General features: G+C 44.4%; 1 protein-coding gene across 7 annotated transcripts in view; it reads left to right on the forward strand.

The window, feature by feature from the left end:
• BCL9L (BCL9 like) overlaps positions 1 to 25,532 on the forward strand; it is a 237,925-nt gene that overhangs the window by 122,233 nt on the left and 90,160 nt on the right. For 2 of the 7 annotated variants that reach the window (XM_033918000.1, XM_033918001.1), the window contains exon 3: positions 7,963 to 8,158. The exons of 4 other annotated variants lie outside the window; for them this stretch is intronic. The gene's annotated coding sequence lies outside the window, so the exon portion shown is untranslated. Of the gene's footprint in view, positions 1 to 7,959; positions 8,159 to 25,532 lie in introns of all 7 variants that reach the window. One more of the 7 variants, XM_033917999.1, reaches the window with a different exon arrangement.

Consider the following 25,532-nt stretch of genomic DNA (forward strand, 5'->3'; position numbering starts at 1 on the left):
TTATAATACTAACCTGAGCAGATGGTGACATTTGCCCGCACATAAATTCAGGTCTAATCTCGGCAACCTTTGCTGCGATTGTGAATAAATCACTTGACCCACTCTGCTTTTCTTAATGTTTCTTTCAATGTTTTATGGTAAGCTCTATGAGGAGGACACTTTTTTTTTTTTTTATTAATTCTTCATCTGTTCTGATAGTACAGCTGCATGGTGTCAGGTCAAAAGCGCGCCGGGACAAAGGCGCGCCCAGACAATTGAGCGCAGCACGTGCAGCGCCGCTCTAAATTACTGTTTTTAGTGCTCCGACGGGGGGTGTGGGGGGGGAACCCCCCCACTTTACTTAATAGACATCGCGCCGCATTGTGGGGGGTGTGGGGGGTTGTAACCCCCCACATTTTACTGAAAACCACTTTTTCCCTGTTTTTAGGGAAAAAGTTCAGTTTACAGTAAAATGTGGAGGGTTACAACCCCCAAACCCCCCATAACGCCGGCGCGATGTCTATTAAGTAAACTGGGGGGGTTCCCCAACAATACCCCCGTCTGAGCCCCTAAAAACTGTAATTTAGAGCGGTGCGGCAGCGCGCGCTGCGCTCAATTGTCGGCGCGCGCTTTTGTCTTTCGCGCCATTGTCTATGAACCCAGCTGCATATACAGGCAGTCCCCAGGTTAAGAACGAGTTACGTTTTTAAAGCTGTTCTTAAGTCGGATTTGTATGTAACTCAGAGCTTGTAGATTTTAAGATTCTTGCTGCTTACCTCTGCTCCCAGCTGACAAAAGGGCTAACTGTCCCTACCAGTGTTCCCTCTAAGGTACATGCACAACCACACACTGTTCTTAATGTAGCCTTGCATCATTCCTGAATCTGCTACAGGAGAAGTTTAAGGAGTCTATGCTCAGTGAAACCAAATGAAGCCCCGATCACGTTCTTATGTGTGAGTCGTACTTAAGTCGGGGGTCTGTAACTCGGGGACTGCCTGTACACTGATGATACTTATAAGCAAAAACATCAGATTCTCTGTGTTATGAAACACAGGAAAGTGCTTGAGGTGGATTGACCCTGGCCCCCATTCACTCATTTTTAATTTCTTCCTTCTCCCCATCCCAATCCATGTAGTGACTAGTACAAAGCTAACCACACTACAGGCCTATTTTCAGAGCACTCTTTAAATGTTTGTAACTTCCACAGCATGTTCCAATCTTGGAAGGAAAAATGGGAACAGATGGCTGGAGAGTTCAGTGATGCAGTCCTGCTGGGAACAGATATTTATAGGAAGATGTAACCCTTGCAGAGTCACATACAGGGGAAATCTCTTTAAAGAGACAAGCATCAGTGGCTTAGTGCTGAGTAACAAAATGGAGATCAAATGCTTCTAAGTCCAGAGTTGCAAGTTCTTGCATTGATCTGGATAGTTAGAATTGCCTGGAGATCTCGTCAAGATTCTGGGACAATGTTCCTTGTAAGGTCAGGTGAGGCCCCCGATCTTTCCCTGGGACACAATCTCCTTATACCTTTCCTTAGATGTGATGCTGGCATTTCTTTGCTACTGCTACCACTACTATTTACTATTTCTATAGTGCTATCAGACGCATGCAGTGATGTACATTAAATGTGCAAGAGGCAGTCCCTATTCAAAAGAGCTTACAATCTAATTATAACAGACATACAGGACAAAAGGTGAATCTATGTATGTTGTTTAGGTATGGAATTCCAGAGGGAATGATGAGATAGAGAGGGTAGGGGACTACAGAAGGAATGACAATCAGATTTATGTACTTTACAAGTTGGTAGAGTTAAGACTTAAAACGCAGCTTCAAAGAAGTGGGCTTTCAGCCTGGATTTGAATGCTGCTAGAGACAGAGCCCAACATACCAAGTCAGGCAGGTTGTTCCAGGCATGCGGTGCAGCAAGGCAGAAGGGACAAATTGGGAGTTGGCCGTAGAGGCGAAGGGCACCGGCAAGAGACTTACCTGACAATCAGAGTTCACCGGGCAGGGTATAGGGAGAGATAAGAGAGGAGAGATACTGAGGAGCCGCAGAGTGAATACACTTGTAGGTCAGTAAGATGAGTTGGACCTGTATGTGACTTGAAGAGATGGGTAACGTGAGCATAATGACACTGGCGGAATATGAGGCATGCAACAGAATTCTGAACAGATTGAAGAGGGGAGAGATGGCTTAGTGGAAGACCTTCAAGAAGCAAGTTGCAATAATCCAGGCAAGAGGTGACGAGAGCATGGATGAGGGTCTTGGCTTTATTCTGAGAGAGGAAAGTCTGGATTTTAGCAGGGGTGCCCAAAAGGTTGATCGCGATCTACCAGTAGATCACAAAGGCAACCCGAGTTGATCGCGGAGCCCATCCTGGCCTCCGCGATAGACTCGCATTGCCTTTGTGTTCTGTTCTCCCTGCTTCCCTGACGCCAGGCACATACAAGCGCCAGGCTCACAGCCTTCCCTCCCGACGCCAATTCTGACATCGGAGAGGAAGTTCTGGGCCAGGCAATGACTGCCTGGCTGGCTTGGAACTTTCCTCTCCGACATCAGAATTGGGGGCGGGGAAGGCTGTGGGCCTGGTGCTTGTATGGGCCTGGCCTGGCGTCGGGGAAGCAGGGAGAAATCAGCAGCTGTGGCTTAGGGGGGAGGCAGGGAAAGAGAAAGACAGACAGAAAGAAAGGGGAGCAGGGAGGGAGAGAGAAAGAAAGGGGGCAGGGAGAAAAAGAAAGAAAGAGAGGGAGGGGGAAATTTGGGTTGGATAGTATTGCTTTATATTGAAGAGTACCAGTATGACTGTTTGTTTTGGGGTGGGGATTTGGCAAACTGGTGTATTTGCCATTGTGAAAATTCAATAAAACTTATAAAACAAAAAGAAAGAAAGAAAGGGGGCAGGGAGAGAGAAAGAAAAAGTTGGACTCATGGAGGCACAGAGAGAGATGTTGGTTGGGGAATGGACTGAGGTCTGGAGGAGAGGAAGTAGAAATAAATAAATATTGGATTTACAGTCAGAAGAAGGAAGTGCAACCAGAGACTTGTATAGTTGTTACTGAGGTGACATTGCATATTTTAAAGTCATCTGCCTTGACCTCTTTGAGAAAAATTCCCGAATATAAATGATAATTAACATTTTCTCTGCATACAGTGTGCTTTGTGGGAGGGGGGGTTAAATTTTATTTTTGGTAGATCATTTTGACTTGGTCATTTTAAAAGTAGCTCACAAGCCAAGAAAGTGTGGGCACTTTGTGATGCTGGAAGAAAACAGAATAGCTGTTCAAAAGGTGCCACCGCAAATAGGTCTCCGGAGAAGGAATAGAGGGAGATAAAACTAGGGAGAGGGAGAAGGAGAACCAGCTTGAAGGGGATGGTGGGAGAGGAGACAGGATGGGTAGAGGTTGACAGGATATCTGCCATTGCTGTAGATCTTCCTCCTGCTTCTCTCCCATCTCCCTACGAACTCGGTGTTGGCATTCTGCCTCTCAACTCCTGCAGGTTACTCTGAGCCAGGGTTGTCCAGAAAACTAAAGTTGGAAAAACTGTGCAAAATGAAGATTTTCCCATGAATTTGATTGGGATTGCTCAAAGCCACTGGGCCAATAGGAAGAAGTATTTTTTAATCGGAGAATAATTCAGCCAATTGGTGCCTGGCTGGCCCGGAACTTCCTCTCCAACGTCAGAATTGACGTCGGGGAGTGGAATGCTGGTCAGCGCAATGCTTCTGCAGGGAGATCTTGGAGTGGCGGTGGCTTAGGGGCATGTTCCCCGATGGTGGCGGCAAACCTAGTGTCTTGGGGGAGGGCAGGGACAAAGAAAGAAAGAAAGGGGGCTGGCAGGGAGACAAAGAAAGAAGGGAAACAGAAAGAAAGGGGGAACAGGTAGACAGAAAGAAAGGGGACGTGGAGAGAGAAAGAAAGAGGGGGGCAGGGAGAAAGAAAGAAAAAGTTGGGGGAGGGAATGAGGTCTGGAGGAGAGGAAGCATACAGGAGGCTGAAAGAAGGGAAGAAATATTGGATGCATAGTCGGAAGAAGAAAATGCAACCAGAGACTCATGAAATCGCCAGATAACAAAGGTAGGAAAAATTATTTTATTTTCAGTTTAGTGATCAAAATACTGTATGTCCGTTTTGAGAATTTATATCTGCTGTCTATATTTTGCACTATGGCTCCCCTTTTACTAAACTGCAATAGCGTTTTTTAGCGCAGGGAGCCTATGAACGTCGAGAGCAGCGCAGGGCATTCAGCGCAGCTCCTTGCGCTAAAAGCTGCTTTTGTGGTTTAGTAAAAAGGGAGGGGTTTATATGTCTATTTTTGTATGGTTGTTACTGAGGTGACATTGCATAGAGTCATCTGCCTTGAACTCTTTGAAAAAAACCCAGAATATGAATGATGATTAGCATTTTCTCTGCCTTTCAGTGTGCTTTGTGTTTTTAAAAAAATTTTATTGTTGGTAGGTCATTTTGACTTGGTCATTTTAAAAGTAGCTAGCAAGCCCAAAAGGTGTGGACACCCTTGCAGTAATGCTTTTCTTATGTTATGTTCCTAAATGCCACTGAATATCGGTGGATAGGCAGGCACACATGATTCAAGCCTCATGCCTAGTTAGATCACTTTGAATATCAAACCCTGAGGATATTACCAACACATACTGGCATTTCCTGACATAATGCACAATATTTCAATATCAGGATCTTACATTTAATCCGCCATGTAATAGGAAACAAATGCAGTGACTATAATACAGTAGATGCACCAAGGGCTAGATTCACGAACCTGCCAGCTCGGGACCGATCTGTGTCTGATCCGGGAAGGTCCGATGGATTCTTCAACATCCAATATGCAGATGGGGGTGATTGGAGGGTTGCTGGTGTGATACCGACGCATGCGCAGACCATATGTAGATGGTCTGCGCATGCCTGTCCAAGCCACAACTTTTTTTTTTTTTTTAGCCCAGAGAGCCCGTGGTTTTAACCTGCTTTAAACCCGCGGGTTAAAACCATGGGCTCGCAGTGCGTGGAAAGGCAGGAGAGATTCGGGACGGCAGGCAGGAGAGATCCAGGGATGAGCATGGTGGCGATTCGGGGCAGAGCAGGCAAGAGAGATCGGGGAAGAGAAGGGTGGGTATTCGGAGCAAAGCAGGCAGGAGAGATCGGGGAAGAGCATCAGGGCGGCAGGCAGGAAAGATTTGGGGCAGCAGAGAGCAGGGCTTCAATGGAGCTGGAGAGTCGGAAAACCGTTTGCGACTGGTCCCCGCAGTCGCTTCTTGGGTTGATCAGCCAGCCCTGTCTACTTTGCATGCGTTTCCCCTCATTTGCATGCACTGATTGGAAGCGGATCGCAGGCGAGGTTAGTGAATCGGGCCGGAGGGAAATCTGGCCGCAAAGGGGTAGCAAACCGATTGGTACACGATCGGTTTGCTTTGTGAATCTAGCCCCAAGATTCTCACCAAGCTAAAATTATTAACATTCTGAATTACCTTTTAGTGATAGCGCAAAACATTATAATAATGGGAAATAAGCTTCTTAAAAAGATCTCTAAAGTAATAAATAAATAATAATAATAGAAGCTTTATTAACTAATTTTATTAAATATATGCAAAAAAAATGTATAGGAATTGTGCTCAGAATTATGAAGCCATTCCTGCACTTAACTGGTTAAATAATAAATTCCATCATCGCACCATGCAGTAACACAAATAAGAATAAATTTGTAGAACTGTTTTCACTTATCTGCATAAAGTCTTCTGTTATAAATTGTGCATCATTGCTTCCTGTTCTCAGTCTATGTGCTATTCCATATCCTTAGTGTCACGTGATTATAAAATCTTTGCCGCCTCGTTGCCAAAATATACTTGAGTGAAATCACTAGAGTAAATATAAATCAAATTCAGCTTCTTTACATAAATAGTAATCCAATATTTCTTCCTTAGTTTGATGTCTTGTGATGCCTGAGGTAAACCAGTGTAGCTAGAATTGCATTAATCCAGTGCAGAAAGTAGGAGTGAATGAAATGCTGTACGGAAATTGCCAGAATCTAAGAAGTTTCAGTTACTTTCCTGGCTAATACTTTCAGCTGAAGGCGGAAAACAAAAGTGGAGTCTATAAATAGTCTCTTAACATTTAACTTGAGATGAAATGGCAATTTTTAAGCCATTTTTAATACAGTGATTCTTGACCTTTTTTGAGTAACGGACCCCTTTAAGAATCTAATGAACTCCCTTCCCCAGAAATATCCACAAAAACGCAACTCATTAATCGAGATTTGATTGTCTCATACATATATGACATAAACAAAGTATTATTAAACTTTAAAGTAAACGATCTAAAAAAAAAAAAAAATACCCACTCTTTTATGCAGAAATTAATGGCCACTCATAATTATGAAATACAATTCTCTTGTGAAAATTAAAACATATCTACTGCTACCTTTTCTACTACCATTACTACCAGTTCTCTTTTATGTAAACCGCCTAGAACTACTGGTGTTGGCAGTATATAAAAATAAAGTTGTTATTATTACTACATCTACTCTCTCGTTATCTGTGAGAAAAATCAACAGTACCAGGCTGTATAGTGAATGAATATATACAGTGGTACCTCAGTTTACGAGTGCACCGGTTTGCGAGTGTTTTGCAAGACGAGCAAAACATTTGTAAAATCGGCACCTCGGAAACCGAGTGTGCCTCGATTTACGAATGCCCCCCCCCCCCATGATCCGGCATCCCCTGCTCATGTCGCATCCCCCCCTGCTACGATCCGGCATCCCCCAGGCACCCACCTACCCACCCAATCATATTCCTTACCCCCATTTGGCACCGGCACCAACGCACAGGACATGCCGGTGCTTGAAGATCTGCCTTCTTCTTTGCGCTGGGCCTTGAGCATCTGCGCATTCTCAAGGCCTTCGGGTTCCCGTTCTCTCCGAGAACGCATGTCCTGTGCGTTGGTGCCGGTGCCAAATGGGAATAAGGAATGTGATCGGGTAGGTGGGTGCCTGGGGGATGCTGGATCGCAGCAGGGGGGGGGGGGGATGCGACATGAGCAGGGGATGCCGGATCATGGGGGGGGGGCACTCATAAATCGAGGCACACTCGGTTTCCGAGGTGCCGATTTTGCAAATGGGGGGGGGACGTGAGCGGGAGGGGTGCCGGATCGGGGGGGCGCTACGAGCGGGGGGGATGGTGGATCACGTGGGGGGGGTGACACGAGTGGGGAGATGGCGGATCACGTGGGGGGGGGCCTTCATGAGCGGGGGGAGCCATGCCGGTTCTTGGGGGGGGGTAGAGCAGCGCTGCTAGCCTCGGGGAATGGGGTAAGTGGGAACGAATCAAGCGAGTTTCCCATAGTTCCTATGAGGAAACTTGCTTTGATATACGAGTGTTTTGGTTTACAAGCATGCTTCTGGAACAAATTATGCTCATAAACCAAGGTTCCACTGTACATATATTTTGTTTACCACCTTTTTGTAGTTTTGCAACCACATTCAAAGCGGTTTACATTCATGTACTTCAAGCATTTTTCTTATCTGTCCCAGTGGGGGGGACTCTCATAATTCTGCTGGGGTACAACTTCAGGGAGGTAGCACTGGCTGCTACAGGCTTAACTCTCTGGAAATTTAGGGTTTCAGGTCAAGAAGATCTACTCTTTCCACTCTGCCTTTCCTTCCCAATAAATCCATGCAGGCCAGATACTGTTCTGAACCAGGGGTTTACTGATGGTCTTAAGGTGTGAATAACAAAATCCAGTAATGGCAGAGTAGAAAAATGATCAAAGGTTTAGTGTTTTAAGCTCCTCCTGGACTCTCCCCTGAATTGAAAATCCCCTTCTTCCATTCTCCCCAAAATATATTGTGGAACTGTACTGGACTCTGATGTGGCTGCCTGGCCCTCCTCACTCGGATCCAAGGGTCATCTCTCCTCCTCTGGTGCTCGGGAGATGCTTACAGCCTTCCTTTCTCCTTCTCTTCTCTTCCAGCAGTGCTGTACTGGTTTACTCAGCCAGACCTCTTCCCTGTAGATGCTGTCCCCTTCATGCGCCTTGGTAATACCGTCCTTGCCAGCCAAGAACTCTTTCCCCTAACGCAATGTGCAGCATCCGCAAGTGATGTCAGTGGGAGAGCTGATGGGGTTGCAAAGAGCACATTGTTGACCGCCACAAACAACTTCAATTGGAGGTATGGGGGTTGGGAAGGGGGCGGGTGCGTGGAGGGGAGGAATGGGAAGAGATGGGGGGTGGCAGAGAGGAGAGAGTGTCCCCTTGCTCCTCCCCCCTTTAATGTGCCACTTGTCTCTCCTGCTTCCTTTTACCACTGACCATTCCCCACACTTTTTTTTTCCGTCCTATGTTTTATAGATAGTTTTCCAGACCGCGGTCTGAACACTGCTGCCATCTGAGTAACTTGCATTCATTCACTGCCCCACCATTATCTGGAGAGTGTTGAGGTGGTTTGTAAGGATATTCACAGATAGTGGCAGCCAGCACAAAGATCTGTAAAGTACCTGCCACTATATAGATATTTGCTTTTGAATATGCCAGCAGCAGATAATGACCACAAGACTAGAGGTCTGCACAGGAACGGGGATTGCGGGAATCCCGCGGGTCCCCCGGGGATCCCCCCTAACCCAGGGGACTCCCACGGGGACCCCCCTCTAGCCCACGGGACTCCCACAGGGATGGAAGGCTTTGGAAGCAGGGTTCATCCATATAATATCATGGACACGTCAGTCTTAGTAAAAGAGAGGGTTTATAAGTTAATTACCTGAACAGAAAACAAAAAAAGGGTTCCACCAAAGAGATTAAACAAGAAAAACAGCAGCACAAACACAAAAGAAACTGTGGAATTGATGATCCTGTCAGAAGTAATTGCTGCTTTTTATGGGGACGGGCGGGGATGGAGGTAATTCCTGGCGGAGACGGGTGGGGACGGAGAGGATCCTGGCGGGGATGGGTGGGATTTCTGTCCCCGTGCAACTCTCTACACAAGACCCATTTTGGTCTGTCCACTCATTTCTAGATTTTCAGAAAGCTTTTGACGGTCCCTCATGAGAGACTCCTAAAAACCATGAGATAAGAGGCAATATTCTGTTGTGGGATTGGGAACTGGTTAATAGATAGAAGAAGGAGAGTAGGGTATTTATACTGAGAGCGGTGCTATTTAATGTATTTATAAATGATCTGGAAATAGAAATGATAAATGAGATGATTATATTTGCAGATGGCACAACACTATTTAGAATTGTTAAATTGCATGTGGACTACATGAAATTGCAGGAGGACCTTGGCAAATTGGGAATGGCAGAAGAAATTTAATGTTGACAGACCGAAGGTCAATCAAGTCCAGTATCCTATTACCAACAGTGGACAACCCAGGTGACAGGTACCTGGCAAGATCCCATTAGGAGTCACCACTGAAGAAAAAGATCATGGATGATTGGCCAGAAAAGCAAAGAAAATGTTATGAATTATTAGGAAAGGGGTCGAAAATAAGACACATAATATTATAATTCCTCTTTATTGATCCATGGTGCAATCTCAACTTAAATAATGTGTGCAGTTCTGGTCGCCACATCTCAACAAAGAACATAGCAAAATTAGAAAAGGTTCAAAGAAGGATAATTAAAATGATTAAGGGGATGGAACTTCTCTTGTATGAGGAAAAGCTTAAGAGATTAGGGTTCTTCAGCTTGGAGGAGAGACGGTTGGGGGGAAGGGGAATAGGATAGAAGTCTACAAAATCCTGAGTGCAGTAGAACGGGTAAAATATAGTGGGGGGGTGGTTTACTCTTTCAAAAAGTACAAAGTAGAGGAGACACTGTGAAGTTACATGGTAATACTTTTAAAACAAGCAGGAAGAAATATTTTTTCACTGAACAAATAGTTTCCGGAGGGCGTACCTGAGTTTAAAAAGCTTTGGACAGATTCCTACAGGAAAAGTCCATAATCTGGTATTAAGATAGGCAAGAGAAAAGCCATTACTTGTCCCTGGGATCGGTAGCGGTTCCTAGAGGAAAAGTTCATAATCTGGTATTGAGGTAGACATGAGAAAAGCCATTACTTGTCCTTGGGATCGGTAGCGGTTCCTAGAGGAAAAGTTCATAATCTGGTATTGAGGTAGACATGAGAAAAGCCATTACTTGTCCCTGGGATCGGTAGCGGTTCCTAGAGGAAAAGTTCATAATCTGGTATTGAGGTAGACATGAGAAAAGCCATTACTTGTCCCTGGGATCGATAGCATGGAATCTTGTTACTCTTTGGGATTCTGTCAGGTACTTGTGACCTGGATTGACCCACTGTTGGAAGCAGGACACTGGGCTAGATGGACCATTGGTCTGACTTAGTATGGCTGTTCTTATGTTTTTATGATTCCTTTTTATGCAGAGAGATGTGGTTTTCAGTTCTTCAACAGGTTTTTCTTAGTAAAGAAACTATTTAGATCCATGACTGGAGAAGAGAGTTTAGAAGAAGGCCGAGCTAAGCTGGGCCAGGCTTAAGATTTTGGTGTCTGTAGCTAAGACCAGACAGCAGATCCCAGAGAGCAGGGGTGAGGGGTGTCGGAGATCCCAGATTGGAGAGGAGCAGAGGAAGGTAGCAGTGGTCTGTGTCCCATGTATCACAAGACAGATTGGGCTAGGCTGGAGATGGCTTTGACGGCAACTCCAGTAGTAGGAACGTAGGGATGGTGCAGGGAGGACTTCTATGGTCTGCGTCCTGAAAATTGCAGATTAAAACCAGGATCAAATATTTTATGCCACATTCATTGCCAGTGTTGGGTAGACTGGGAGGACACTTCAGATTTTTATCTGCCATCGTCCACTATGTTCCTACGCCCCAGTGGGACCTCTTTGAAGTAGCATATTTACATGACCTTAAAGTGGGAACAGGCACCTTTTTGGCTTGAATTTCTGGCATCCTAGACAGTTGCCTATGTTGTCTGGGCCTAAATTCAGACCTAAGCCAGTTCTGGTTTTACTCTTTTATCCTCCATTTTCTTTTTGGTGGGAAGTCTTGTCTTTTCTATCAGCTTGGGGGAAGGTGTATCTCTTACGTCTTGGTACTCTGCGGATATCTTCCCAGTGTTATACTGTATACAGAATCTGGTTAAAGGGGATTTCCTGTACAGTTTTGACTGCATGTGTCTGTCTCTAATTTGTGGTCCCTTGGGGGGAGCATAGTTCTGTAGCAGTGGACTATATATAGGCACCCAGAAGCCAGTTTGGTGTCTAGTTTCCTTTATCAAATGCTAGTGTGACCAATGACCAAGCATGCCTGTAATTTAGGGGTGTGTACTTATGCCAGTTACAGAGTGCCCAAATGCTAGAGATACACACGTACCATATATACTCAAATGTAAATCCATCCAAATATAAGCCGATATAATATTTTTGCCCTGTTTTGTTTTTTAAGAAAAAATATTAACTCAAATATAAACCAAGGGCTTATATTCAAACATTCCTCTCCAATCGTGGCTGACATTTCTTTTCCTCTTCCCTGTCCTCACCCCCTCCTGCAGTGGCCCGCATTTCTCTCTTCATCCCCCCCTACCTACCCCCTCTCCAGAAGTGATCAGTATTTCTTCTAACCGGCAAGCCTGGATGCTGACCCTGACGTAACTGCAAGCAAGGCTGATCCGGGGCCTCGAGCATGCACAGATGCTCAAGGCCCCAAACTGACCCTGCTTGCACTTAATCTGTATACATATCTATATCCAGGCTTAACAGTAAGGAGAAAAGCCAGTCACTGCAGGGGAGGGAGGAGAGAGAGGCGTTCCAGTCATCACACAGCAGGGGTAGGGAGGGGAAGAGAGAGTCGTGTCAACTCGACTATAAGACGAGATCCCAATTTTGGACCCCCAAATCTTAGCTTATGATTGAATATCTCTGATAATTTAGAGTAGTCTATAAGTTACGTGCATAAGCGCGAGTCCTGCCCAAACTCTGTGTGTACACCCATCTGTTAAATAAAATAGAAACCTATTTGACAGAATAGTGCTTAGGTAGAATTTAGGCATTCACAAGAAAAAAAAACAGAGTAATAGAAAAAAATCCAAAAATTTAACTCCAAAATATTACTCACCAGAGATGAGTTACTCTCTCCCGATAACCATTTCACAAACCAGTGGAGAAAAAGCCTCAAAAATTTCAGTGCAGCAGTAAACAACTTCAATACTGTTTAAAGTCCAAGCTGCTTATGTACTATCACTGGCAAAAAAAACTCCACCACCACTGAAATGTAATTATCAAAAGGGTAATACACCCATCACTGTGCACAGGAAAAGCAAAAAAAGTTTTACTTGGCTTGGGACCATGGTCTGAAACGCCGTACTGTACTGGTAAAAAATGTCTGGCCAGACTGTAGATGAAAACACCACGGCACCATTCAGATATACAATCCAGAATCCATGCCCAATTGTGCATGGATTCTGGATTGTACCACTGGTCTGACCCAGCAGCAGCAATTCTTATGTTCTAGGACCTGAGGTGATATTTACAGTGCTGTGTTTTAGGGCCAGGGATATTGTTGTGCAATTCTGGAAATTAGTGCTGTTTTGACACTGTATAATTGGTTTGGTGCCTAGGTGTTTGAGTGTGTTTTTTTTTTTTTTTGCAGGGTGTTTACTAATGGGGAAATTACTGGACCTCTCTGTGGGGAAGAATATATTCTGAAAATGTGCACTCCCCCCCACACCATGGGAGATATGAGGTAGAGGTAGTACAGGTCAGCTGAATTATGCAGCCAAGGAACAGACCCCCCCCCCCCAACACACATAGATGCAAATCGGTAAAAGTAGGGATAATGAGATGCTTCCGCTTGGGAACTTTATTCAAATGTAGTACCATTAAATTGACTCGATCTAGCCAGTGTTTCAGTACCTAGAAAAGTACCTTCCTCAGGAGTCAAAACGAAGGGGATATTACTTGCAATCTATGAAAACATGGGCTATTATTACCCAGAAATTGAATTCGGAAATGCTTGATCCTGAGGTTTGTCCTTTGCAAGGGGGTGGGGGGGGGGGGGAGTTGTAGACAATGTTGTAATTTTGCACTGTTTTCCGTAGGCATTGGATCTTGTATTAGTGTGATTGCTGTTTTCTTGTGTTTATACGGATTGTTTCCTGGATTGAAAACCAATAAAATTTCAAATTTAAAAAAAAAAAATAGTACTCAGACTTGCATTGTAATATATGAACAATCAGTCGGTCATCCGTTTGGAGGAGAAGGTTCACACGCAGAGGAATGTTTTGCTCGTGAAGCTGAAAATGTATTTTTTAACAGATGACCGACTGATATATTACAACGCAAGTTTGAGTAAGTACTTTATGGTTTGAAAGTGTTGTTATTTTGACTCCTGAAGAAGGTACTTGTCTAGGTACCGAAACGCTGGCTGTGTTGAGTCATTTTAATTGTACTACATTTGAATAAAGGTCCCACGCAGAAGCATCTCATTTATCCCTACTTTGATCAGCTGATCTATGCACCAGGGTTTCATTCTGAAATCCTGGCACATATTTTGCACGTGTAGGGTAAGCACATTTTCTGGTCCTGGCAGAAACTGTCTGCAGGCCTGCAAACACCACAGCCTCTCTCAAAATTACCCTCCAAATCTTTTCTCTTTTTTTCCTTTAGCTGTAGAGGAGCAGCAGTGATGAAATAAATAACTTAGCAGCTGTCATTTTGCCAGTTAAGTGTTTGATAATTGCTGTAGTGCACCTCTTACTGTGTAGCGTGACAGCTTTCCTCCCCCCAGTGCTGCTTAATTTGTTCAGTAATAAATCTGCCCAGAGCAGTGCAGTGTTTTGAGGTGTCTGATCACTGGCCTTCCTGGGAGCAGATGTAAGCCGGGTTTCTGGAAGTAGGTTCTCCGTCTATGGATGAGCAAGCCATGCCAGCAAAGAACAAGAGAGTCCCTGTGACACGAAGAACCCTCCAGAACTAATCACAAGCAGCCGAGCTCTCCAGAGCAATTGAGCAATGCTACGAAAGCTGAAAGGCAGAACAGGTTGATGCTGTGGCTGCATCTGTATGCAGAGAGCCACCCCTCTGCCTGTCTGTGCATGGTCTGCCAGACTAATGAGGGGATGGAGACGCTCAGGATTCAGCTGCAGTACTCGCTTGCACCTCTCTTTCCACTGGGTGTACCTCTGTTATCAGTGGTTTGGCAGTAGATGGGAAGTACAATTTGATACCCTCGGCTGCTGAGACATATTTCTTGCTTGCTTTATTCTGCTGTGTCTTAGGGATAGGGGTACTTGATATACCTGGTACTACCAGCAGCGTGACCACAGTCCATGATTCTCACAATGGCCAAATTGTTTTTAGTTAGGAGCATGTTGGTCCCTGTCGATGGGGAGCGTGTGGTGCAGTGGTTAGAACTACAGCCTGAGGTTATGGGTTCAAATCTCACACAAATCTCACACTGCTCCTTGTGACCCTGCGCAAGTCACTTAATTCCCCAGGTACATTAGATAGAATGTGAGCCCACTGGGACAGATAGGGAAAACCGCTCGAGTATCTGAATGTAAACCACTTAGGCTAAATAAATAAAAACCCAGTCCTTGGGGTACCCCCAGCCAGTGAGACCTTCAGGATACCCACAAATAATATGCATGAGATAAATATGCAGTCACTGCCTCATAAACCTGATCTAGATTTTCCCCAGCCAGTTAGCGTTTCAGGATATCCAGAATAAATATATGTGAGGCGAATGCTTATGTAATAGTCAGTGCATACAAATTTATTTTAGGAACATTCATTTGGAATATCCAGAAAGCTGAGGGTCCTGCAGGAAAAGTTTGGGAATAACTAGTCTAGGGAAAAAGTGGAAGAATAATGTACTTATTGTATGCTTGCTTTGTAAACATAGAAATATGATCCAGATAAAGGCCAAATGGCCCATCCACTATCTCCTCCTCTCCCTAAGAAATCCCATATGCCTCTTCCAGATTCATCTTCAGCTGTGCACAAATGCTCGCACACAGATTTCCACTTGCTTTGAGACATGCGTAAATTTGTGTGTGCAGAAGTGGTATTCCCACCCAAACTCCACCTGCTCTTTGCCCTCAGGCTTCCCTACATATATATCACATATCAGCATGTGCCATTCATTGGCGGAGACAAAACAGAAAGGCGACGGAGGTGTCTTTTCAACCAATAATCAAGTCTTTATTTGAATCAAATAGTCCCAAGAAGGATCCCAGTTTCGGTATGTAGAAAACGCCTTCCTCAGGGGACACTATTGGAAATATGCAGTGCATAAAGAAAAACACATTTAAAATAAATTAATCAGAAAAAAATAAAAAAATGTATGTACGTGTCGGAACACAAATGAATTAAAACAGCCTATAAAGAATAAAACAAATATCGTGTATAAATATATGAGCAAAATACGAACACAAATACATTAAGCGTTTGGTGCAGTGGTTAGAACCTCAGCCCCCCTGAGGTTATGGGTTCAAATCTCACACTGCAAATACATTAAAACATAAATCAAAACTAATATTCATTGACGGTGCATGTGTGCTCCCAGACAGTTACTATTTACTACCGTGTTTCTACAAAAATAAGCCCTAAGGATTTTCGGTTCATAGACAACCCCACAAAAGACAAAGGTGCGCGCCGACAACTGAGCGCAAGACCGAGGTGCGCGCCGAAGAAAATTACAGTTTTTAGGGGCTCCGACGGGGGGTTTTGTTGGGGAGCCCCCCCAGTTTACTTAATAGAGATCGCACCAGTGTTGTGGGGGGTTTGGGGGGTTGTAACCCTCCACATTTTACTGTAAACTTAACTTTTTCCCTAAAAACAGGGAAAAAGTGAAGTTTTCAGTAAAATGTGGGGGGTTACAACCCCCCAAACCCCCCACAACGCGGCACGATCTCTATTAAGTAAAGTGGGAGGGTTCCCCCCCACGCCCTCCCCGTCGGAACCCTAAAAACAGTAATTTTCTGCGGCGCGCACCTCCGCGCTGCGCTCAATTGTCTGCGTGCGCCTTTGTCCCGGCGCGCTTTTGACCTGACACCAGATTTTCGTCAGAGTGAATTAATGGGTGGACAAGGCCGAAGCAGCCTGTTTAGAGTGCTGCCGGCACAACGCTGCTTAGGGAGGAAAGTAGGGCTCCGGCGGGGTTCCGATGGGAGGGAGGGAAGAATGGGGATTCAGCTGCGTGGCAGGTGCTGGGGGGGGCAGTGCTCACTCGCTCAAGGCACGGAAGGCAGCACGAGATCAATATAGTATGGATATCATGCAGGGTAGAAAAGAGAATCCGGGAATGTAAAATAGAATAAAAGAAGATAGAAGAAAAGAAGATATTGGAGTGTCTTGCAGGCAAAGGAGCAAGTTCCTGACTTTGGAACTGGAGTAAAGAAGGCGGCAGCTGAAGCAGGGAAAGTCCTGGATTGTAGGCTAAAAGATGGAGTTCCCTTTTCTGGGCTTAGCAGTTTCTTTTTTGGACTTCGGCTTCTGCAGCCCCTGAAACAGGGAGATTGGGGCAGTGGGGCAGAGAGCAGGGCGGCGCTGGACAGTGGGAAAGGAAGGTCTGCGACTGGTTCCCAGCGGTCGCTTCTGGAGTTGATCGGCCAGCGCAGTCGGATCATGAAATGTATGTTGTGAATTGCGTCCCTGCCTACTTTGCATGCGTTTCTCCTCATTTGCATGCACGAATTCGAAGCAGATCACTGGAGAGATTAGTGAATGGGGCTGGAGGGAAGTTTGATAGTAAAGGGATTGAAAACCGATCGGTACACGATCAATTTGCTTTGTGAATCTAGCCCTTAGTCCGTTGCACTAATCATTAGGCTACTCCTCTAGTTCCATAGGAGCATTCATATCTGTGTATAAATCATTTATAAAGTTGGATAAAATCCATAGTTCATCTACCCATTAAGAGAGAGGAGGCTCAGCCATCTCTGTGCGCTGCTGAAATGCAGTCGGGGCTTCCGAGAAATCTCTAAGGGAGTGAGAACCTGTGGCCAATCTTTCTCCGTCTCCCTCCCTAGCTCCGCAGCTCTGAGACTGGCTGTGGCTCATGTGCAGGAGGCAGGAAGTGCCTGAGGATGGGAAGGTATTTTTGGACATTGGGGTGCTAATTACAGCTGCTTGGATATCCGAGCTGGTGTATTTTAAAGTGACCACAGATTGATCAAAGTGCCTGCTTACTTCCTGTGCTGTAAGGCGATCAGGGGCCCAAGACACATCTCGCCTGCTGTGGTTTTGCTGATTTTTTTTTTTTTTTTGCTGTAGATTTAAAGAGACATTTTTATGGAGGGAAGCTTCTGCGAAACATTCATACCCCAGACTCCTTTATCCCCTCTTAGGGTGTGATACCTGTCTACTCTTTGATCATTTAGTTCTGAGTTTAAATGTAGTGGTATTACGGTGCAAATGTTTTATACAGACCAAGCAGAAGGCTGAGGATAAAGAAAGATTTTGTGAAAAGCTATTTTTTATCATGTGCAACCTCAATGAGCAGCGCCACAGCGTGAAGTTCTGTTTAAAATTGGGTAAGACTATTACAGAAACTTATGAAATGTTGAAAGTGGCTTATGGGGAACATGACATGGAGTCGTAGAAGGTGTTCTGAATGAGTCAAAATTTGTGAATGTTGTACAAAATCCACGATGACAGTTCTTCTCCAGCCACCTTACTCTTCTGACTTGGCCCATGCTGACTTCTTGTTTCCTAAACTTAAATCGACACTGAAAGGAAAGCGATTCGACACCACTGAAAGACATAAAGCAAAATTCAACTTTTGGCGATTCCTGAAGATGCGTTTAAGGACCGTTTCCAGAAATGGAAACGATGTTGGGAAAAGTGTATACGTAGGGAAGGGGAGTACTTTGAAGGGGACCCAATGGAATAAGTTGTAAGATTGTTTAATAATTTTTTAATAAAATAAGTCCTGGAACTTTTTGAACAGACCTCGTGTAAATATAATATATAATATATATAACATATATATATAATATAATATATATATAATAATATAATATAATATATTATATATATATCCTATATAATAAAAAGCTAGCCGCGCATGCGCACTCAGACCTGCGTGATCTGTCTTCCCTGATCTGTATGTCCGTGGCCAGAGTGCGTATGCGGCGGCTACACAAAGCGGGAGAAACAGACTCAGGATGGGAGGATGCGCCGCAGCAAAGTGCTGCAAAGGTACTGCAGGGGAAGAGACACATATCGCTTCTACACAAACCTCCCTCCAGCGTTGGCAATCGCAGCACATTAAACAGGCTGGTTCGCGACTTTCTCCTGCAGTTGAGTCCCTCTGTCGCGTCACTAATGATGTCATCAATGACGCGACAGACAGACTCAACGGCAGAAGAAAGCCACGACCCAGCCTGTTTAACGTGCTGCGAGGTTTGCTATTAAAGTCATCTCGGCGGAAGGGTCGCAAAGTCAGCGGGGGTTGGGCTGGGAGGCGAGAGAACCGTCTGCCTCGGGTGCTTCAGGCAGCAGCAACGTTTACAATTCGCTGCTGTTGCGGCTGTTCAAAAAGTTCCAGGACTTATTTTATTAAAAAATTATTAAACAATTTTACAACTTATTCCATTGGGTCCCCTTCAAAGTACTCCCCTTCCCTACGTATACACTTTTCCCAACATCGTTTCCATTTCTGGAAACGGTCCTTAAACGCATCTTCAGGAATTGCCAAAAGTTGAATTTTGCTTTATGTCTTTCAATGGTGTCGAATCGCTTTCCTTTCAGTGTCGATTTAAGTTTAGGAAACAAGAAGTCAGCATGGGCCAAGTCAGAAGAGTAAGGTGGCTGGAGAAGAACTGTCATCGTGGTTTTTTGTACAACATTCACAAATTTTGACTCATTCAGAACACCTTCCACGACTCCATGTCATGTTCCCCATAAGCCACTTTCAACATTTCATAAGTTTCTGTAATGGTCTTACCCAGCTTTAAACAGTACTTCACGCTGTGGCGCTGCTCATTGAGGTCGCACGTGATAAAAAAAATAGCTTTTCACAAAATCTGTGGTAGTTCGGAGATGAAAACGGATATTAACAAACGGAAAAAAGGAGGTTACTCGTGAGGTTTCAAGCTACTCAATGCCACCTAGCGCATCTCAAAAGAAATTCCTGTTGGCAATTCAAACTGTCCTGGAACCTTCTGAACAGACCTCGTATAGATAGATAGATTCACAAATCCTTGTGGACAAATCGGATATTTTTCTCGGCTCTCCAGTTTTGGTTATAAAAGAGTGTAGAGAAGTGCCTCCAAAGCTAGATGCCTTTACTCCTTGTTATCTTACTAGGAGCGGCCAGCAGGTCTCCTTTTGAGAAAGCAATCTGTGCTCATTTAAACCATTGGGGGAGGGGGGTCTTGTCGGTATTTACTTATTTGTTGGATTTAGCTTATGCCTTTTAATAAATATTATCTGTGTTCTTTTGGCAGGGATAATCATTCATAAGGGTTCATGAAATATTCTGTGAGCTGTCCTCCTAAAGGGGTGTACGTTGGAAGGGCTCTCAGATTAGCATGGTGTGTGTGGCTTGTCTGCCTGAGATCTTGGCATGCCGAATGCATGGGGTTGATATTGAAACTGATTTTAAATGGCCAGGAGAGGCTCCTGGCCATTTAAGTGACCTGGTTGGAGCTAGTCAGCGTTGTTCATCAACTTGTAACTGGGCAGTGCTACTTGTAACTGGAATATTGCTTCTAAACAGCCCACGAATAACCAGCAAGCTTAGGGGTGGGTTGGGAGCGGAGAATGGGCGGAGCATGACTCTAGCCAATTAGTGTCGCTATTCAGATCGCTAACCAGCTAGATAAGCACATAAATAAAGCTGTCCTAACATTATACACAGAGTTTAACCAGGCACCGCTTTGAATATTGGCTGGTGTCCGGCTAAACTCAAATATTGTCTAGTGCAGTCTCCCCGACTTTCTTGAGCTCGTCCCCTGAAGGAAATATAAAGCTGCCAGAGCTGTGCCTCCCCCCCACCTCCCGAGGCTAACGTGAAGTCCCTGGTGGTCTAGGGAAAAATCAGACAGGAGCAATGCCCATTTGCTCCTGCCTGGTACCAGCCTGTAATCCAAAATGGCTCTCTCAGTCCCACAGTACTTTGTGGCCTAGCACTGAACATCTGGGGCTAAATTAACCAGCGACATAGTTTAAAAAAAAAAAAGCTGATTGCCACTGGCGGAATAATCGGCCAAATTGTTGTGCGCACAGTCTTCCGAGGGATTTGCTTGTAGCACCTGCTCTTTCACCCAGAGCCCTCTCGTAGTTCCCTCATGACCTGTGTAAGGCAAATATATGAACTACTGTGAGAAGCTGCTCAGTACTGCTGTATAATCTAATAGGGAAGAATAAAATTAACACAGGGGGTTGGTTTCAGAATCAGTAGGCAGCAAGATTAGCAGGCTATAAAAGATCAGGTTTATTTAGGAAATGTTTCAGTCATAACCTAGACCTGCTATACCTGCGCTCAAAAATAGCTGGCAAGAGATCGTTGGCTGGCAGTGGAAATCCATTCTAACTAGCTAGTTTGCTGCCCCGCCCAAACCTGTGAAGAATACCTGCTTGAAAAATGACTAAATATAGCCTCTTAGCTGAGAGGCCTGGATTTAGGATTAGACAACACAGGCAACTGGCACAGTGGTTAAAAGCTGCAGCTTCTGCACCCTGAGGTTGTGGATTCAAACCCACGTTGATCCTTGTGACCCTGGGCAAGTCACTTAATTCCCCCATTGCCCCAGGGACATTAGATAGATTGTGAGCCCGCCGGGACAGATGGAGAAAAAAATGATTGAGTACCTGAATAAATTCATGTAAACCATTCTGAGCTCCCCTGGAAGAACAGTATAGAAAATTGAATAAATAGTGTGAAAAGTTTCAGTCTCTGATAACCAGACCAGAGCTGCTATTGTGACATCATAATGCCTCATTCCACCAATAAGAGCCAACCTCATCAGTGATGTCACAATGGCTTGATTGTCCTATTCTTGGCTCACTTCTAATACATTTTGATTTCTAGAGTGGTGCAGTGGTTAAAGCTACAGCCTCAGCACCCTGAGGTTGTGGGTTCAAAACTATGCTGCTCCTTGTGGCCCTGGGCAAGTCACTTAATCCCCCCATTGCCCCAGGTACATTAGATAGATTGTGAGCCCGCCGGGACAGATGGAGAAAAAAATGCTTGAGTACCTGAATAAATTCATGTAAACCATTCTGAGCTCCCCTGGAAGAACAGTATAGAAAATTGAATAAAATTTTTTTTTAAAAAACTGCCTCTGGCATTAGATTTATATAGGCATTGGAGCATTGCCGTTACCTCCATCCGAGTCTGTCATTTTGTTTTCTGGCACCAGCCCTACAGCGGTAGCTGCAAAAGTTTGTAAGAAAATATTCAGCATAGGGCCTACCTGTCTTCCAGAGATGCCAAATTTTTCTCCAGTGTATGTCTCATCATTTGAAGGCTCTGTCACTCTCACATTTCTTTGAGCCCCATTCTTTCATTCATTAGAACCTACGTATGTGGCAGTGCACTGATTTTGATCATTGCTTTAATTTTTTTTTATTTTTATTTTTTATTAAGTTTTTATATACCGCCTATCAAGGTTATCTAAGCGGTTTTACAATCAGGTACTCAAGCATTTTCCCTCTCTGTCCCGATGGGCTCACAATCTATCTAACGTACCTGGGGCTATGGAGGACTGAGTGATTTGCCCAGGGTCACAAGGAGCAGTGCAGGGTTTGAACCCACAACCCCAGGGTGCTGAGGCTGTAGCGCCAACCACTGTGCCACACACTCCTTCATGAGAAGCAGGCCTAAAGGACGGAGAGCCAAGTAGTCCAACCAGTAGGAAGAAATCTGAACACACCTTTGTGCATAGCTTACAAGTACATACGATCATAAGAATTGCCATACTGGGCCAGACTGAAGGTAATTCAAACCCAGTATCCTGTTTCCAACAGTGGCCAACCCAGGTCCCAAGTATCTAACTAGATCCCAAGTAGTAAAAAAGATTTTATGCTGCTTATCCTAGAAATAAGCAGTGGATTTCCCCAAGCCATGTCAATAATGGCCAATGGACTTCTCTTTTAAGAAATTATCCAAACCTTTTAAAAACCCTGCTAAGCTAACAGATTTTACCACAGGGGCTGTGAAAACTGTGTGTTTGCTTTTAGGCACTGAATGGAGAGCAGTTTTTTGCCTATGGCAGATGTTCTGAACTCTGTCCTTGGGACACACTGGCCAGTCAGATTCTCAGGTTATCCAAAATGCAAAACCTCCATTGTATATAAATCTCTTTCATCCCTTTTCCTTGTGGATATCCTGAAAACCTGACGGGCTGGGTGTGTCTGGGTTGAAAATCCTTGGCCTAGAGCAGGGATGTCAAAGTCTCTCCTCGAGGGCCGCAATCCAGTCAGGTTTTCAGGATTTCCCCAATTAATATGCATGAGATCTATTTGCATTCATTGCTTTCATTGTATGCTAATAGATCTAATGCTTATTCATTGGGAAAATTCTGAAAACCAGGCAGGATTGGAGCCCTTGAGGAGGGACTTGGACACCCCTGGCCTAGAGGATTCACACATATGAGGGGGTGCTAAAAAGTTCTCATCCCAACCAAGAAGAGAATGATGTGAACACTTGGCGCATTGTATCTGAAGTTTCTGAAACTCTTCCAAAAAATACTCTGTCTTGTCACTGAAATACTGCTCTATTACTACAGTCGTCTCTGAATCACTTGAAAATTGTCACCCTTTCTAACTCTTTTTTTAAGGTTTGGAAACACAATATAGTCATATGGAGCAAGATCTGGTGAGTAGGGTGGATAGTCTATGCATTGAAACATCAACTGCGTCAAAGCATACATCGTTTTGTCAGCCTTGTGAGCAGTGCATTGTCATGCCAAAAAAAAAAAAGACCTCCTTTCCACTGCTTCCCTCTCCTTTTTTCTTCCAGTGTCTCCTTTAATCAGCACAGCAAGTTATAGTAGTACACTTCTCCCTCAATATTCGCAGTGGTTAGGGGCAGAGCTGGCCCGCAAATATTGAAAATTTGCGAATAACTTTTGGGCTGGCTCTGACCCTCCCCCGCCTTCCCTCCAGCATCCCGGACCTTACCTGGTGGTCTAGCGGGCTTTCTGGGCAGTAGCGATCTTCCTACGCTCCTGCCCCATGCAGATCACTCATGCAAAATGTCTGCCGTGAGTTCCCGTAGTTTCTCGAAACTATGGCAGGAACTCCCCACAGCCATTTTGTATGAGTGATCTGCATGGGGCAGGAGCGTAGGAAGATCGCTCCTGCCCCAAAAGCCTGCGAGACCTCCAGGTGAGGTCCGGGATGCAACGTTTCTTTTCCCCCCCAAAAAATCACAAATAACCAAATCCGTGGATACTGAAACCGCGGATTCGGAGGGAGAAATGTAGTCTGCATTAACTGTTTGGGCCCTTGGAAGATAGTCGGTCATTACAACACCTTCCTGATATCCATGACCTTTCCTGCTGACTTTTGGGTTTTGAATTTCCTTGGCCTTGGAGAACCTGAGTGCTGCCATTGAATGGACTGTTGTTTTGTCTCGGAGTCATAGTTTCATCAGCAGTAACTAGTTGTTCCAAAAAGTTGGCACCGGCTCACTGAAAATGCTGCAAAATTAACTTGAAAGTGTCCACTAGACATCGTTTCTCATCAGCATTCAAACATTTGGGCACAGCTTCTGCATATCCAAGTGCTCATGGATTATACACCCAAAACGTTCCATGAATATCTGTAGTGCTTCAGTGTTTTAGCTGATATTTGCCGATCTGCCAAAATCAGGTCATGGACATGGTCAACAATTTCAGGAGTTAAGTGTTTGAGGCCTCCCAGACCTTGCTGCATCTTTGGTTTCAGTCTCCATGCTGAAAGTTTTCATACCACTTCACTGTTGAGTCTGATGGGCATTTGTTACTCAATATTTGCATCATACATTCATGGATTTCCTTTGGAGTTTTCTTCTACAGGAATAGGAACTTCATGATGGTTTGGAATTCCATACTTGAAATTTCCACACTTTTCGTTGACGTGGTTCAATCAGTGATCTGAAACCATGTCAAAACATAGCATTACGATTCTGCAAATTGGCACTTTGCAAAATAAAATAACTCTTTTCAGTGGCAAAATTACACTCAGAATTTAGGAAGTTGGTTGGGCTGAGAACTTTTTAGCACCCCCTCGTATTGCCTCCACTCTATCTGAATCCTTTCAGTAGCTCTAAAGAAAAGCACACTTCATTTTATACAGCTGTTTTCATTTATAGAAAGCAGAACTATACTTAAATCTTTCTAGATTTCTATACTGGATACATCATCTGAAAAATATCACTCTTTGACCTTCAGTCTTACTCTTTGCGATGGTTCAGTCTTGGCGTCTCTTGCCCTTGCACGCTGACAGGCCCTGTGGCTCCCCACCTTGCACGTGAGGTTCCATGATCGTTGGAAAGCTGTGCAGGAGGAGAGAGGGCACCACGGGTCCCACAATGTACAACTTATTATGGCACAGACAGGAAGGTAAGGGAGACCCAAGAGACTATCAAGGCCAGAGGTCAGCAACCTTTTTAAAGCAAAGAGCCACTTTTTCCTACAAAGATCTACAATGGGTAGAGAAGGGGGTTTGAGATACAGTTTTTAATACGATATGAGTATATATGCATTTAACATAAAAACTTACACTAAGTACTTACAGAAAATAAGTTTCGGCAGTGTAAACTGCCTTCCTCAGCATTTTACTGTTGTATGTAAAGTCCCCTGAGGAAGGCAGTTTACACTGCCGAAACTGGGATCCTAGTTGGGACCTTTGTGTATTCCATTTGACGAAACAAACAATCCTGCAGAGGTTGCAGACACTCCATAAAATTTCCATTGGTTGATTTGGACATCTCACTTGCCTTTTCTGTCTCTGTGCTATACTTCAAGGCAAGATCTCGTTTTCTGTTTTGATGAAAAGACTAACTAGCATACCCAGCTGTCTTCCTCTCTCAAGTTATCTACGACTTTGGATACATAAGCATATGAATTTGTATCTCTTTTACTGAACTCTTAGCCTCGTTCTTACTACTGCCCTCTATGTCTGTCCACTCTGCTGACCACCAACGCCCCCTTCGCTGGTAGATTGTTCTTTTGATCTGCAATGCATGGCCAATAATATATCTAACAACCAGGCCTCCTTCACATGTCTTGCTACCAGGCTTAGTAATAATCCAAACAGCCACCAGAGACTTGCATGAAACATCTGACTGCCCTATGCTGGTTGATGTTAGCTTTGTAGCCATGACCTCTTCCTGCAGGTTACCCTAGAACTGAGGAAGAAGACTCTCGCACAATTTCCCAATTATTTTAATGCACCACATCCTTCAATCAGATTAAAAATTGACTACTCCACATAAAAAGTTAACTTCCTAGATACCACGGTTTCTATCAACAATGGCTATACACAAGCATCGGTATTCAGGACTACCTCCACAACTCCAGCTTTCCCCCTTCACTTATTCAGAGCCAAGCCACATGATAACCATTGCATATATTCTGACCCAAGAAACAGAAATAA

The sequence above is a fragment of the Geotrypetes seraphini genome, chromosome 13 (assembly GCF_902459505.1).
Source record: "Geotrypetes seraphini chromosome 13, aGeoSer1.1, whole genome shotgun sequence".
NCBI classification, from domain to species: domain Eukaryota; kingdom Metazoa; phylum Chordata; class Amphibia; order Gymnophiona; family Dermophiidae; genus Geotrypetes; species Geotrypetes seraphini.